Here is a 17,350-nt window from a genome sequence, read left to right on the forward strand (position 1 = left end):
AGATAACCAGCCCCCAGATTAAGAAACAGGATATTGTCAGTATCCCAGAAGCCTCCTCAATGCCCCCTCCCCAAAAGGTAACTCCGTGCTGACCATCCATTACTTTTGCCTGCCTTTGAACTTCATATAAGCAGACCTATATGCACTCTACATGTATTTTTTTTGTGATGTGTTTAATTTCTTTCTCTCAGCATCATCTTTGTGAGATTCATTTGTGTTATGTGTAGTGACAATCTGATATTCTCATTGGCTTACCCTATTCCATTGTCTGAGTATACCAGAATTGATTTATCTATTCTATTGCTGATAGACATTGAGTTGTTTCCAGCGTCAGGCTATTCGAAATGAAACGACTGTGACGTTCTTGTACATGTATTTTGGGTAACACATGTAAGCATTTCTGTTGGCATATACCTAGGAGTGAGTCCTGAGATGTATGCCAACAGTTTTTCCAATGGTCGCACCGCAGTGTAGGAATGTTCCAACTGCACCATCTCTTCGCCGAGACTTGGCATAGCCCCGCTCTTTCATCTCGGCCTTTCTGTTTGGTGTGTGGTGCTATCCCATTGTGGTTTCACAGGCATTTCCATAGGACTTGTGAAGTTGAACACCTTCTCATATATTTATTGGCATTTGTAAGTCATCTTTTGTGAAGAGCCCGTTCAAGGGTCCTGCCTGGGGAAGTGGGATGGGGAAGAATCCAGAGATGGACCAGGGTAAAGCAGCGAGAACTTTGGGGCCTCCATTTTATTGAAAACTTGTGGTATCTATAGGGACTGACTCCAGGGTCACTGGGAAACAATACCCCGTTATTCTGAGATGTCCCTAGCTGCAAAATTCCTTTGTGTGACATGATGCCTTCCAGGGGACTCGATCTCTCACGTGAGTTGGGATCTGTTAGGCAGGTGATAGCTCGTGAGGAGTGTGTCCTAGCCTGACGCGTGGAAAGGCTGCTGTTTGTCCTGGGCCATTGGAATGTCAAGCTCCCACCACCAGTTGGAGCCGAGCGTGACTCTACAATATTCCAGAAGCCGTGTAGACTGTAGCGCTACTGAATCTAAGTGAATCAGCCATGCCAGGCCCGAGTCATATATTTGGTCAGATATAACGTAATCCTCCCCATTCTGCTGAGTCTCATTTCAGTGCCCGGCCCACCCTGTGATGCTTATTAAAATGACGAACTCTAACACCTCTCTTATTCTTCTCTATAGTTCTATTTTTTAGAAACGTTTTAGAAATGTGAACATAAAATTGTTACATAGATCAACCCATTTATGATAAGCTAGCAATGTGGTGGAGCTTCTAGTGGATTTTCAGGTCCTCCAGCCTCCGCTGGGTAGACTTCACTGTGACGGCAGAAGCCGTGTCCCAGGGCCAGGCACCGCCGGCCACTGTTCTCATGCAAGAACCACAGTGCCGGATCCCCGAGGCTCGTCTTTCCATTTTGGTTTTGCCATAGAAGGCGCAATGGAAACCAGTTCCGTTTTATGGTTTTGGGGAATCTCTGGAATTTTAAATGCTGACTGGTTACATTTTTTTTTTTTTTTTCCTGATTAATGTTGTATTGGGTTAACTCACATTAAAATATTTCCAAACATTCTCCCATTTTAAAGTGCTGTCCTGTGCTGGCTTAGTTCAATCTTCTTCACCATTTTCCTGCACAAGGCACCATCCTGGCTCCCGTATTTACTGAGGATTCCGACCTTCTTGGTGCCTTTAGCCAAGTCTCTGCAAACCAGGTCTGAGCCCAGGGAGCTTCTTCTCTGTATTTCAGATTAAGCAGATAATCTCCCCTGGTGTGCCGCTGTGTAGACGAAGCGCCCGGCTCAGGGTCGGACTGTGCACGTCTGTGTCTCAGTGCGCTACATAACCAACTGTGCGATTTTGAGCGAATCGCTTTCCCTTTTTTGCTGCTCAGTCTGCTCACCTGTAACATGGGTCTCTGCACCCCACGAGGAGAGGGTTCAATCAGATAATTGATGCAAAAGCAAACCGTGAACCTGAGGGTACCGGGCAAACGTGAATTATGATTTACATTGAGGCGTGGACCTGATACACTTGGTCAAGCAAACCAATGACAGGAGACCTTGGCAAAGTGTCAGCCTTGGGGGCCAGAGGCAGGGACAGTGGAGAAGGCGGTAAGAGGGACATGGAGTAGACTCTGGAGAGCCAATGCCTAGAGCTCTTTTAGGAGTGAAAAAAACCTAAAAATCACAACTTACAATGAGAAGTACGATTTTCGAGCCATCCAGAGACTCGTGTCTGCCAACCGGGGCATCGTTTCTCTGTAGTAAAACCGTGTGGGATGCCAACTTTTGAGCTGTAAGCTGGCTGGCTTGCCCGAGTCTACCAGAAGGACAGGCTGCCTTGGAGTGCCGTGTGGGCCTGGCCACCGAGGGCTTTCGGTGGTCGCGTTTGGTTTCTGCAGAAGGGGAACACCAAGGCCATGGTGAAGGTCCAGCTTGAGAAAGAATCTGTTTATTTCCAAAAACAGGAGAAGAAGAAGAAATAGAAAGGCTGAACAATCAACGAATCCATTTTCCTGAGGCTAATGTTACCAACTTCTCCAGGAAGTTCTAATGTGGGCAACCCCAAAGTGATAAGAAAGCATCATGGGCACATTTTTTTTTCCTGGACTGGGGGGAGGGGAAGCAGAGGGTGTCACAAGTTTCTAGCAGAGGAGTCAGCTAGTCAGCTGTGTCAGCCTTAACCTCCTCACCAGGGGATTTCACTCCCACTTCCGCTTGGTACACGCATGGGGGACCCGGCTAGGCCATGGTCAGGGTCCCGGGCCGTCTCCTTTCCCTGCACCGTCTGGCTCTCTGCCTGGGCTCTCCCAAACTAGAGAGGAAGTGCTTGGGGGTCAGGAGCAGCTCAAGAGAGTTCTAAAAAATTCAGAATTTTACTTTTCCCTGTATATGCACACTTGGGTATTTGCACAAAAACTAATTAGCATGGATTACTTTTGCAATTTTAAGAGTAATATTAAGAAAAATAAAACTCAGGAGATTTGGCTGATTCTTTCTCTTACTCAACCAACATTCCCTGGGCACATGCTGGGTACCAGGCTCTGTGCTGGCTCCAGCAGATGCAAGATGAAGGAGACCCTGGCCTTGCCCTTGAGCGGCTGGAGGAGGACGCAGATGGACAAGTACCTAAGTGAGATAAGAGGTGTAGAGGCTTGAGTACGGGAGGTATCAGACAAAGGAGTGAGAGGGGTAGCTTGGTCTGTGGGAGCCTGGGAAGGCTTTGTCAGGATGCGGTACTCAAGCTGAATCTAGAAATAAGAGCAAGTTGTCCGCAGACAGACAAGGTAGGGAAGGGCATTCCAGACAAATAGCACATTCTGTGCGAAGACTTGGGACCTGTCAATGACTGGGTCACCTCCCCAGCCCATAGGTGTTCAGTATGGTTGGAGTATTCTTGGAGAGAGGGACAGGACATCTGGCTGGAGAAGTGGGCAGAGGCCAGATCAGGGAGAGACTGTGTGTCATGCTAAAAAGTTAGGATGTCATTTATTCATTCAACAAACATTTATTGAGCACTTCCTATGTGCTCTCACCACTGTGGGGACTGGTGATACATATCCATTGACACTCCATCCTTGCCCTATGGTCTTACATGCTAATGGTGGGAGGGATAGACCATGAAGTAAATAAATGAGCAAGATTATTTCAGATAATGGTGCTTCTTATAAAGAAATGTGAAGCAGATTAAGGAGCTCAAGAGGAAGGAAGGAAGAGGGAAGAAGTTGCTATTTTAGGTTAGGCAGGGCCTTCCAGAAAAGATCTGAATGAGGTGGGAGGGGAGTCCAGGTGAATATCTGGGATAGATTCATTCCTGATGGAGGAAGCAGCATCTGCAAAGGCCCTGTGGTGTGTGCAGGGGAGCAGGGAGGGGGCAAGTGGGGGACCTGGGTTCCAGCTGGCTTCTCCACCACTGTCTTCACAGGGCTGTCACTTCAGAAGTTATAACACTGCACCCCCCACGCTTTGAGTGGACACCCTAAGGGCTCTGAAATCCAAAAGTCCCTAGAGAGGCCTCCTGATCCTACGGGTGAGGCCCTGGGCTCCATCCTGGGCCTCCTGTCTCAGTCCTGCCTTCTCCCACGCTCCCACTTTGCTTTTCTACTGAGCATGTGTCCCCACCTGCAATTACATTAGCTGATTATTTGTTTCCTTGTAAATCGCCTGTCTCCCTGCTAGAAGGTGAGCTCCGAGGAGGCAGGGAGTCATTGTCAGATTCACCACCACCTGGCCAGCACGTGCTGGGTGTGGGAGCACAGTGGGGGGTGGGGAGCAGCCCCCTTTGTAAAGGGGGCCTCACGGAGCCCAGGGATGAAGGCCGGCAAGGCCAGGATGGAAGGACGGACTCGCCCCCCCTTCCCGCCCTCCCAGGGTTCTGTCTTGTCCTCCTGGAATGTCACCTGGAGTGAGCGAGTTCTCATCTTCCCTCGAGCAGGGGTTGGGGGAGGCAGAGAACGACAAGTGTGGGAGTGGGGGTTTCTGAGGTCGGAAACAAAGGACCACTTTGGTTTTTCTTGTCAGGACCCAAGGCCAAGCTGATTAGATAGGTCCTTAAAGGCCTGTTTAGTGTGGATTTGGAGAAATAACTTGGAGGGGCATTGCTTTCTGCCCCAAAGTGAAATTCTTGAAACCCTGGGGGTGGGTTGGTCTTTGCTTTTGGCAAAGGCAGGCAACAACCCCCAGACCCCCCACAAAACCTCCCGAGGGTGGAGATCAGCTGAGGGCTCGGAGCGGACCCAGGCCCTCCGGGGGTGACAATGACAGGAAAAGCCTTCGCTTCTGTACGGTAGTCCTCAGGCTTCCCCGTACCGGGGCCTTCCAGAGGTAGCTGGTGAGGAAGATGAGGTTTTCCGGACTCCTTTTGTCATGCTCGAAGCCTCTCTAGGGCTTACGCAGAACTAAGTCAAGTGTTTCTGGAGGCAGGTTGCGTATGAGATGGTGCTTCGAACAAACTGAAGCAAACACTGTATTTAATAAGGGTGCATTCTCCAGGACTCCAGGCCGGGCTGCAGGGAGCCCGGGGTGGCCTTTAGAGAGCCTGTGGGCAGAGGTTAGAGGAGGTTGCAAGTGTTTAGGGACAAGCGAGCCAAGTTAGTTAGTTAAGGGGTGATTAAAATATTCAGCCCCAGGGTCCCAGAATGAGCTTCATGAAATATTAGAGACCTTGAAAATTTATGCAAGATTCCAGTGAGCAGAAGAGCAAGTAATCTAGGGAGCACCCGTGTACCTGCTACCAGGTTTATAGAATTTTAACATTTTGCCCGATTTTCTTCAGTTTTAAAAAAAGCGATACAGACACAATCAGAGTGCCCTTCTGTACCCTTCCCTGATTCTTCCCTCTCTCCCCTCCCTCGGAGTTTAGTTATTATTCCCAGGCATGTGTTTATATTATCAATACAAATATTGTCTCCATAAATAATTATGCTATTGCATATGGTGTTAAAGTTTACATATCTTAAAGTTTTTTCTTCTATAATAATTATAATATGTATATATATATATATGTATATATATATACACACACACACATTAGAGATTGTTATACCACTATATACAGCCTGGTGCAACTCACCTTCTTTTTTTGCTCAACATTATCCTTTGGCCATTTGCCCGATGTTGATACATAGAGCTAGAGTTCAGTCACTTCGCATCTGTAGAACATTCCATCGTGTTAATACACGGCAAGCTGTCGACGCCGTCTTCTGTCGATGGGCATTTAGACTGTTGCAAGTTTCTGCTATTACAAACAATACGTTAATGACCATTTTTGTCCCAGTGTCCTCGCACTCTTGCTGAAGTTTCTCTAGAGTATATATCTCAGAGTGGAATTCTAGCTCAAGCCCTCTGCAGATATCCCGCCGTCCTTAGTCTGGCCAGATGGGCCTCCAGTTGGTCAGTCCTCATTGACGCCCTCAGCAGAGCGTCAGACTTCCTCTCTCTACCTCCTCACCACCTCTGTAGTGTTGCCAAAATGTTTCACCCCCTTGAGGGGAGGGTTCCGGGCCCTGGTGCACCCCACAAGGGCTGACAGCTGAGGACTCCTGGAGGCTGAGGAGGGCCCTTCAGTCGTCAAAGGGGAGCAGAAGCCTGTGATACCCGTTCCCCTCGCTCCCCTACCCGTCTCTGTCACTGTGTCCCCGAACCTGTGCCATGCAGGTTGGATTGTATCACGCGGGCTCCCTGGTTGTAAATGGTAACTGTAATCCCTTTGGTAAGCTCAACTCAACCCTCGGGGCGTGCACCCCTCTCCTTCCCTGAATGATACACTTCTTGAGGTTCTAAAAATAATTGTACTATTTAGGAATACTACTATCCTCCATCGAGCTCTCGCCACAAAAGGGGAAACAACGGGGCACAACGAGGTGACACTGAGCTCTGAACCCGGCCCGCCACTGGGTTCGCTTGGCAGCCATGAGAGCGGCCCACGGGGATATGGCTGCCGGGCGGGGCAGAAGCCCCAGTTCCACGCCACAGACCTGCGCTGGGGGTTCCTTCAGGTGACCGAATCTGTGGATTCCAGGGGGCCACTGTACCTCCCTGAAAGCGTTCTCTGGGAGCGTGAAGTGATAGTATAGGTGGGGGGCAGAGAGACCAGCAGCCCATCCAGTCCCTCCCTTTGGGGACTCCTGGCGCTGCGGTGGGATGGAGGCAGACCCTTCCGGGGGGGGGCGCCCTGTGCAGCCCGTCCACAGCCTCACAACAGCATGCAATGGCCCCCCTCGTCTTTGCCCAGTGTCCTGGGTGTCCTGACCCAACAGTGCGGAAGCTCCGGGCGCCCTGGATTCGGCAGACCTAGGCTCAAGCTCTGTCTATCCTTGGTCTACCCCGGGAGGCTCTGTGGCCCAAATGGCGAATCATCTAAACTCTTCATGGGTTCAAGGAGGGTAGATGTGGTGCCTTGGCACCACACTTTTGCTTCCTAATGTCTGGTTCCTTCCTTGAAATTGCTCTCCATGATGCCTCTCCCCTCTCTCAGTCCCTCCCTCTTCCCTCCCTCTGTCCTCCTTCGCCCCTCCTCACCTCCCCTCCTTCCCCTCCATTCCTCCATCTCTTCTTCTCAACAGCCATGGAGTCACGCAGCCGTGGAGGGCTGGGCGTCTGGGATAAAGATGACTGGGCCCAGGGCCCAGCAGGGTTAGCTGCAGGTCCCCAGCAGGGGCAGTCGCCTGCCGGGCTTGACAGAGGGGCCACTCCCAGGAGGCCAGGAATGGCTGGCCTGGACTGTGGTCTTCCCTGGGGTGGTGACAGCAGGAGGGCTTCAGAGGGGGAATTCGTCTCTGAGCAGCGAGCCAAGGCCCTCCAAGTGGAGAGTCTGTTCCCCTGACCGTGTGCTGGGGGGCCTCTTGGCCTCTTGGCTCTCCCGGAAGGAAGTAACCACCGAGCCCTTTAATGGCGCCTCTGGCCTCCCCAGCCCCTAGTTTGGGGGAGGAGGAAGAGACTGAGGAGGGTCAGGAGAGTGCGCCCCCCTCCCCGCTACCCAGAATCAATCTTCTGCTCCCGGGGTGGGAGTCAGGCCGAGCTCCCCAGACAGGGCAGTGGACAGAAAGGCCAGGACTCTGGGAGGACATGAGGACCCACCGGGCCCAGCGGGTCAGCACCCTCTTGGTTGCGGAGCTGGCCTGGCTTGGCATGGCCTCTGGGCAAAGTGCGAACCCAGACTTTGTAAACTTTGGTTTGAACTTGTGTGATCATATAGATGTCTCGGTTTCTTGGTGAACACTGTTTTAGAAAGATCGAAGCCATGTGGGTTTGCTAAGAAGAAAGAGTGTTATCCAAAGCAGGCTTGTCAGAGAGAGAGAGACAGACAGTGACAGAGAAACCGAGATCCAGAGAGAGAGAAAGAGAAGGGGAGAGAGGGAGAGACAGAGACACAGAGAGGGAGACAGAGAGAGACAGAGACAGGGAGACAGATAGACACAGAGAGAGAGAGGGAGACAGAGACAGAGACAGGAGCAGTTATGACAAGGGATGAGTTGGTGGAGCAATGACCCCGAGGAGCGACAACCCTGGCGTGTTTCCGCTCCTGGGAGCCCGGACGCACAGCCCTCCGTGGCTTCTGTGACAACTGACCGCTCCGCCCTAGCCCCTCTGCCCCACAGGATCGTAGCACACACTCTTTGGATTGGACCGTGAGTCCTTTATCGGCAGGAATCCATTTAATGATAACAACCCTGTGAAGTGGGAACTCCTGTGAGCCGTGATTTACCGAAGAAACAGAGGCACAGAGAGGTTAAGTAACTTGCCCGGGAACACACAGCCAGGAAGGAGAGAGGCCAAGGGCCGCGGGCGGCAGGGTCTGGGCCCTGACGGCTGGCTGGGTGGCCCGAGGAGGGGGGGCGGGTTTCTTCAGGCCTCCTATTGTGTGTGGCCGCGGACAGGACCGCCGGCGCCGTGGCCCTCGTCACCCCGGGAGTTAGGGCTGCCCGAGGCCTTTACGATTTCGGATTCTTCTTCTCACCCGGTGCCCTGCAGAGTCAGAGGCCCAGGGACGTCCTCTGGTTCCTCTCGGCCACTCTCCCGGGCGCCCCCCAGCGGTGACCCCGAGCCACTGCTGCTCCCCACGAGGCCCTCTCTCCGAACCAGCTTCCTCTGCCCCAAGGCCCCCCGTCCACCCTCTGAAGTCGCTCCGCTTCACCCCGGGCCCTGGCCTCAGAGCTTTCAAATCTTGGTGGAAGTGTGACAGCTTCTTTCGTCTCTGGGCCTTCCGTGGCCTGGGACATGCCAAGATAAGGGAGGGGAGCATGAGGAGTTGGTGTTTCATGGGGAGAGAATTCCAGTTTGCAGCATAAAAAGTTCTGGGGGCGCCTGGGTGGCTCAGTCGATTAAGCGTCTGCCTTCGGCTCAGGGCAGAGGTCCTGATCTCACGGTCGTGGGATCGAGCCCCATGTCAGGCTCTCTGCTCGGCGGGGAGAGTCTGCTTCTCCCTCTCCTTCTGCCTCTCCCCCTGCTTGTGTGCGCTCGTTCTCAAATAAATAAATAAATAAATGAAATCTTTAAAAAAATGTCTGGAGATGAACCGTGGTACGGTTGCACAACAATATGAATGTATTTTGTACCATTCAACTGGTAAAATTTTTTAAAAGTGGGGTAAAATTTTCATTATGAGTATTTTAGCACAATTTAAAAAATAAACGGAAGAATAACTAACTGAATGAGGTTAAGTTCACGCTGGATGCGATAGAAGGAAAGATTGGGATGAAGAGAGAATGAGACCTCAAGGTGGGAATGAAGCAGCCAGCCAGCAGCTGGGGTGTCTAAGAGGGCTCTGACCAGGCAGAGATGGGGGACGGGCCATCCAAGTGAAGGACAGTTTGGGCAGGAAGCAGAGGGGAGAAGACTCAGCCTCAGCTCAAGGAACGGCGCGTCATTCGGTGTGGCCTCATTCCAACTGCTGGAGGGAGAAAGTCACAGAAGATGGTCAAGACCCGGGGAATTGCGGCTCACATTTATGGAGCACTTCCTAGAGACGAGGTATGAAGTCACCAAACCTATCAGCACATACCCATCGGCATGGCTACTATGAATAGAAAGAAAGAAAAAAAGAAAAAAAAAGTAAAAGAAGGAAGGAAGGAAAGAAGGAAGGAAGGAAGGAAGGAAGCAAATAAGTATCAGCAAGAATGTGGAGACCTGGAATCCTTATACATTGTTGATGGGGAATATAAAATGATGCAGTCACTATTGAAAATAGTATGGCAGTTCCTCAAAAAATTAAAAGTAGAATTACTATATGATCCAGTAATTCCACTTCTTGGTATACATCCAAAAGAGCTGGAAGCAGGGTCTTGAAGCGATATTTGTACACCCGTGTTCATCGCAACAGTATGCACATGGCCAAAAGGTGGAAACATCCCAAGTGTCCACTGATGGATGAATGGATAAACAAAATGTTTATAGCAGCCTGGGGAGGAATTATTGGTTCTCCTGGAATATGTGTGTGTGTAGATATATATCTCCTGGGATATGTGTGTGTATAGATATATATCTCCTGGGATATGTGTGTGTGTAGATATCTACACACACACATATACATACAATGGACTATTTATTATTCAGCCTTAAAAAGGAAGGAAATTCCGTCATATGCTACAACATGAATGAACCTTGAGAACATGATGTTTAAGTGAAATAAACCAACCACAAAGGGACAAACAATGTAAGATTCCACGTCTGTGAATGAAGCACCTGGATTGGTGAAATCCATAGAAACAGAAAGTCGGATAGTGGTTGCCAGGGGCCGGGGGAGAGGGGTGTCATTGTTCAATGGGCACGGAACTCCAGTTTTGGAACATGAAAGGGGTTCTGGAGACGGATGGTGGTGATGTTTGCACAACAATGCGAATGTACTTCATGCCCCTGAATAGTGCACTTGAAAATGGTTAAGATGGCAAATTTAATTTGTGTCTATTTTACAATAAAAAAATCAAACCTCTCAACAACTCTATGATTATTCCCATTTTATAGACGAGGAAACTGAGACATAAAGAAGTTAGGAGACTTTCTTAAAATCACACAGATGATGAGTGACAGAGCTGGAATTTGAATCTGGGCAGTCAGCTTGCTGCAAATACCCATATGGCCTATCCTGGCTCACTTCAGGGCTCTGCTCAAATACCCACCCTGCTTCCACACCCTCCCTCAGCACCCTGCATAAAATAGCAGCTGCCCCTGCCCAGCACCGCCCCCCATCCTTACTACCCTGCTTTAGTTTTTCTTCTTGGCACTTCGTGTGACTTGGCTTATACTTATTTGATTACTTTCTTTTTTCTTTTAGGAGAGAGAGAGGGTGGGGCAGAGGGAGAGGGAGAGAGAGAATCCTAGGCAGGCCCCACATCCAGCGAGGAGCCTGACGCAGGGCTCGATCTCACCACCCTGAGATCATGACCTGAGCCAAAATCAAGAGTCGGATGCTCAACTGACTGAGCCATCCAGGCGCCCCTACTGGTTTACTTTTTAATGTCTGTCTCCTGGCTTCTTGATGGCAGGGAATTCGACTTTTTGTTAACTGCAGTACCCATGTGTCAGGCTCATAGCAGGTGCTCAGTAAATACTTGCTGAGTGAATGAATCAAACATGTATTGCGTGCCTTTGATGTGCCCGATGCCAGAAACGTTACTGTGTCTGTGAATTCTAGTCCCTGGCTCCAGGGCTCCTGGTCCGGTGGCGAGATGGACAAGCAAGCAGATACTGACAGTCCTGTGTGCCCAGCATGGCCTGGGTGGGAGCCTGGAAGGCTTCCTGGAGGGGAGGCAGCCCCCTGAGCTTAGTTCTGAAGAATGAGTCGGGGATATCCAGGTGAAGAAGAAGAGGAAGGGTTTTCTAGGCAGAGGAAACAGCATGTACAAAGACCTGGAGGCAGAAAGCGCACTGACCTTTGGGAGAGCCCAGCCAGTTAGTGCACGGGAGTGGGATGACGTTGGAGTCATGAGAGAGGCCCGGGCAGGTCCTCAAGGGCCGTTTCGGCCCGCTAGCGGACCCCCGACGGGTCTGGAGAGCTGTTCTTTGCACGGTCCCATTCCTTCCTTCCTATGTTCCAAGGGGATGCCTTGGTTTATAGTAGACCCATTTCCAGCTCAGTGGGGCCTGGGATTCCATCAGCGATGTTGAGAGTCCTATAAATACAAACCTCACCGGGGAAGGGATGGGACGTTTATCAAGCTTTGCTCCCTAGTGTCTGAGTCTTGCTTTGCCTTAGCAATGGAATCTGCACAACCACCCTGAGTGGGGAGAGGAGAGAATGGTTGGCGGGTCCATCTGGGAGGCCAGGACACTGGTGCCCAGCTGGGGTTAGGGCATTGCTCAAAATCATACTGGTGCAGTCAGGATTCAAACTCCAATCCACTAATGGCAGAACCCGGACATTCCTGCAGCACGGAGGACAGACTTCAGCATTCGGACCCCTCCTGACTCTCGGAGCCCCCTGCCGGATTCGGTCACTTGCAGCGTCTCACCCTGCAGCCATGGTGGAACCTGATCCCAATGTCGGGAGCAGACTATCAGCTGATGGCACTTCTTTCCAAAACCTCTCAAAAGATTGCGAACCATGGCTAATGCTTTTCTTGGCTTTCATCAGCTAACAGGGCAGTGAAGAGGACCCCTGGGTTTTTCTGATAAAACCAGGGATCTGGCACCCATCCTGCAGCCTGGGGAGGAATGTTTGTTTCTCCTGGGATGATATGTGTGTCTTTTTTGCCTGGGCTTGGCCAGGGCTTGGCCAGGGAAAGGCTGCGTCATGCATGTGGCATCCACAGCGGAGCCATGAGGGTGTGGGTGGAGCAAGGGTGGTGGATGCAAAGGAGATTTTTAAAAAGATTTATTTATTTTAGAGAGAGAGAGAGGGTGGGGGAAGAGGGGCAGAGGGAGAGGGAGAGGGAGAAAGAATCCCAAGCAGATTCCATGCAAAGCCACAGAGCCCAATGCAGGGTGTGATCCCATGACCCTGAGATCATGACCTGAGCTGAAACCAAGAATCAGAGGCTCAACCGACTGAGCCACCCAGTCGCCCCACAAATGAGATTTAGACACTGAAAAGGCCTCTTCTGAAGTGGAGACAGAGGGCAGGGGTTAGGCATGTAAAATCAGAAGTGGATGGGATGCCTGAGGGGGTGATGTAAGATCACCTTCCCTGTGACTCATGGACACAAGTGCATTTCTGTGGCTGAAAACTCCCCAGCTGCCCTCCAGGGAAGGACAAGGTCGGTGCGCTGGGCTCCTGGGTCTGGATGAGTTATTTCTCTGCAGGGACTGTTGGTGCCGTGGGGGGGTTGGGTGGGGGGGTGGGGCAGGGCGGACCAACAGGTGCACCGTGGCAGATGGTCTGTCTTCCAGGAACAGTGAAGAAAAGAGCTGTCAGAGCTCTGTGGTTTCTCTGGGGGATGAACTCTTAGTCACAGTCAGCTGGAGGAGGGAAAAGGACATTGGATGACCCAGGGTGATCCAGGACCCACCCTTATGGTAACTGTATCGTATGTTCACTTACATCACTAATTAAATAAGAGTATATTGGCTTTGTTTGCAAAGCTGCGAAGGAAAGTGTCCACTTTTATCAACTGGAAAGTAACTTTTCAAAGGCTATTTTATAACTTCTGACTTCACTCCTAATGTTTTCCGTGGTGCCCCCTGGCGCCCCCAATTATTGACACACTCCATCCCTTCACCCAAGTAGAAACCAGGCTCTAGCTCGAGGACCCCATTTCCCCTGTGACTCTCTGCACCCCACACCCAGAGTGGTTGATACTCTCTATGCTTCCATGGGGGCTTTTAGTCCTGTTGGGGCTCTTCGCCTCTCCCAGGGCTCACACTTGCCCTCTCCTTGTCTTGGTCATTTGGTCACCTCTGCATGATCTCCTGGGGGCTGCAGGCACCTGGATCACCATTTTCTTTCCCAAAGGTCAGTGTCCTCTCTTGTTCTCCTAGAGAGCAATCACACTCCTTGTCCTCCCCTCTGAGACTCCCCAAACCTCCTTCCCATCCTCATCCTCAGCTCCCCCATGCAGCTTTCTATTTCATTGAGAAAATATACACAAATGGAAAAGATGCTCTTTTTTTTTTTATTATGTTCAGTTAGCTGCTGTAGAGTACATCATTAGTTTTTGATGTAGTGTTCAACGATTCATGAGTTACGTATAACACCCAGTGCTCATCACAACACGTGCCCTCCTTAATGCCCATCACCCTGTTACCTGCTCCCATCTGAAACCCTCAGTTTGTTTCCCGGGGTCCGTGGTCTCTCAGGCTTTGTCTCCCTCTCTGATTTCCCCCCCTTCAGATTTCCCTCCCTTCCCCTATGGTCCTCTGTGCTATTGCTTATGTTCCACGCATCGACATGGATGGAACTGGGGGGAGGGGTTATGCTAAGTGAAGTAAGTCAAGCAGGGAAAAGATGCTCTTACCAGCCTCTGTTGGCGCATCTGCCTCCCCTCCCACGGCATGGATGACCCCTCCACGTTCTTTCTGGACCAGTCCTACTAGCCCTCACCCCACATGGGTCTCCTCGTTTCTACACCCTTAGGTTCCCCTCCTCTTCTGATTTCTTCCCGTCAGCATACAAGTGTGCTATACCACCCCCAACTTTAAATAAAAGAGCCTTCAGCTGCTGCCCTCTGTCTCCGTCTCCACACCCCCCCCCCCCGCCCCATGAAACTGGAAGCAACTGTCTGCACTTCTTGTTCTCTCCTCTTTTGAACTTGCCCCAAACTCTCCTTCGTTTCTTCTGCCACTTCCTAGAAAACCAGTCTTGTCAAGCATCCCAGTGATCTCAGCAGGGCCAGATCCAGGGCTCATTTCTCACTTCTGACTGTACCTTCCCTGCCCCCCTGCAATCAGCTGCTAAATCTTGCCGATTCTGCCCCTTCGATCTCCCGTCTGCCCCCCTCCTTTATCACCACTGCCCCAGCCTTGGCTCAGCCCCTGGCCCCTGTTCACCTGGCCTGTGGTAATAAATTCCCTCTTTACCTTTCTCCCTGTCAGTGCCCGTCCCCTCTCCAGATGCTCCGACCTCCCCAGCAGATGCCAAAAGGACCCAAATCACCTCCAAGTTCCCAAATCTGATGCTTAGGAATTTTTAAACTTCTCCTTTTTTTTTTGATCACTCTATTGACTACTTTTCCTTGAAATTCTCTCCCACTTTAGATGCGTCACTCCCCTACTCAAAGTTCTTCAGTGACTCCAGCCCCCATGGGACCCGGCACAATCTCTTTCTCGTGGTATATGGGGTTCATCTCAGTCTGGCTCCTGACTCCTGCTCGGCCTCACCTCTTTATTCGTCTTTCCAGCTCCCATGGTCCCCCCAGTTGTCAGTCTCTCACCTGTCCACATCTCCGGCTCACACGGTCTCCTCTGCCCAGTGCCTTCTCCTTCCCCGGCCTCCGTGTCCACACACCCCGCTTTCCATGGGTTTTCCTATTACAGGATTGCTTGCACTTCTCTCTTCCCACCAGACCTTAGCTTCTTTTCTCTGTGTCCCTAGAGCCTGGTATGACTTGGCCAATGGTAGGCGGTCGGTCTGGGTATTGAATGGGTAGATGGTGAGATGGCCCATGAAGGAGGCACTCCGCTCCTCAGGAGTATTGTCCCGGTGTTTCCACGTGGCACATGGCAGGAGTAATGTGATTCTGAGGAACTTTGTTGAGGATTTTGATTAGACTCCCGCATATCAACAAAGGTGCTATTGGAACTTTTTGTTTGTTCTGCTAGAATCCCATCAGCCTTCCCTGAGGGACAGAGCCCAGCCTCCTGTAGGGTGAGGGGAGGCGAGCTTGGATATTCCAATCCATCTGATTAGTGTCCTTGACAATGGATGGCCCAACAGCCAAGGGGAGAGTGGAGGAGGGGAGTTCTGTGCAGAGTAGGGCGGAGCCCCGGGCTCTGGAAGCTGGAGTTAGGTTGAAGCAAGTCAGTGCAACAAACAGATATGGATCCACGGATTCTCATGACCTTGTAAACGCATGGATTGATTTAGCATCCCAGACACCCAGTGCCCTGCAACTTTAAACATTTCAGCAGCTGACCCTGCTGAGTCTGCTGCGGCCCAATCGTTGTCACTCTGGGTTGTAACTTTGTGGACACTGTGTCCCCCACACAGATGGGAGAAGTAGGGGACCTTCAGAGCAGTGCCCAGGCCCTGGTCCATCTCCTAGGACCTCACTGAGTTGATGGTGCCCCATGGATCCCCCGATAAAAGTTTGTGGAGTGAATGATAAAGCACCGGCCACCTATTATAGATAATTTAATAGGCACTGTGAGGGATATAACAATGACTGGGAAATACTTCCTTCCCTCAAAGACCCTACAACCTATTGGAAAAATAAATGTGTTGATTTGAGCTTAAGAGCCCTGTGGAAGAAAATTCTCTGCAGTGCGATTCTGAACCCAACCCCGAGCAAAGGTGAGGTCCTCTTTCATGTTATTGTTTCTTCTTCCCTGAGGCAATGAAAGAGAGGAGAGAAAGGGACTGAAAGCAGTCTCTCTGGTGGCTTTGTTCCTGCTACAGTTTGGGGACCCTCGTCGGGTATCCCCGGGGGTGATGGGGTGTGTCGAGGGAAAGCGTGAAACACAACTGCCTTGATAGTCCTTCTTACGCAAGTGATATCTTTTCTTTATTGACATTTGCAAATCAGAGATAAATAAAAAGGAAAAATGTGCCCCAAATCTTGTCATTCAGAAAAAAACAAAACAACACTCTGTTTATAGTTTGGAGTAGTTTTAGTCTTTTCCAGAAACAAGACAAAATCTTTATTGCTGTTTTTCTTTTATGTACAGGGATTTTTGTTGTTATTACAGAAGCCAAGAACGGTCCTAGTAGAAAGGGTGGAAAAGATAAATGAGAAAAGTAAGAAGGATGGCCCTCAGGCTCACCAATGAGCTCCAGTGTTAACATTTCCAAGTGTTTCCTTTGTGTCTTCCTTGCTACTTCCCTCCCCATTTTATTTATTTATTTTTTTTTTAATTTTTTTTTTTTTTTTAAAGATTTTATTTATTTGACAGAGAGAGACACAGCGAGAGAGGGAACACAAGCACGGGGAGTGGGAGAGGGAGAAGCAGGCCTCCCGCCGAGCAGGGAGCCCGATGTGGGGCTCGATCCCAGGACCCCGGGATCATGACCTGAGCCGAAGGCAGACGCTTAACGACTGAGCCACCCAGGCGCCCCTTCCCTCCCCATTTTAGTTTCTGACATAAAACAAGGAAAACTCCAACGTTTTTTCTCTTTATGCTGTACCAGATTAGAAAACACAAAGAAGCAAATAAATGAATACAAATAAAAAGAAAGAAGAGAAAAATGATCACAATCATCAGGTCAGTTTCCGAGCCCATCTATGACTCTCTGTCTCGTTCCTTCCCTTGCTTCTCTGGTTCTTTTTCTTTCTTCCTAGTTTTCTTTTTCTTTCTTTTTAAAGATTTTATTTATTTATTTGACAGAGAGATAGAGAGAGAGCACAAGTAGGCAGAGCTGCAGGCGGAGGGAGAGGGAGAAGCAGGTTCCCCACTGAACAGGGAGCCCTATGCGGGGCTCGATCCCAGGACCCTGGGATCATGACCCAAGCCGAAGGCAGATGCTTAACCGACTGAACCACCCAGGCGCCCCTCTTCCTAGTTTTCTTGAACAGAAAGGTGAACCCTCGGGCTCAGTAGAGCATACAGCTAGCTGTCTTGAACTTGCTTTTCACCTGATGCCCACTTTTACCAGTTTGGGGAACAGAGGCTGAGAAAGAATGGAGCCTACATGAGTGTCCTCACTGACTATAGAAATAAGAATCGATTTTGGAGGGACCTTTTGTGCTTCTTAAAAAAAAAAAAAGTCCAGAGAGGAGGGCATGGGTTCAGCAATG

General features: G+C 50.3%; 1 protein-coding gene across 1 annotated transcript in view; it reads left to right on the plus strand.

The window, feature by feature from the left end:
- SLC34A2 (solute carrier family 34 member 2) overlaps positions 1 to 17,350 on the plus strand; it is a 204,951-nt gene that overhangs the window by 11,560 nt on the left and 176,041 nt on the right. The window lies entirely within an intron of this gene.

This window comes from Halichoerus grypus, chromosome 3 (assembly GCF_964656455.1).
Source record: "Halichoerus grypus chromosome 3, mHalGry1.hap1.1, whole genome shotgun sequence".
Classification (NCBI taxonomy): Eukaryota; Metazoa; Chordata; class Mammalia; order Carnivora; family Phocidae; genus Halichoerus; species Halichoerus grypus.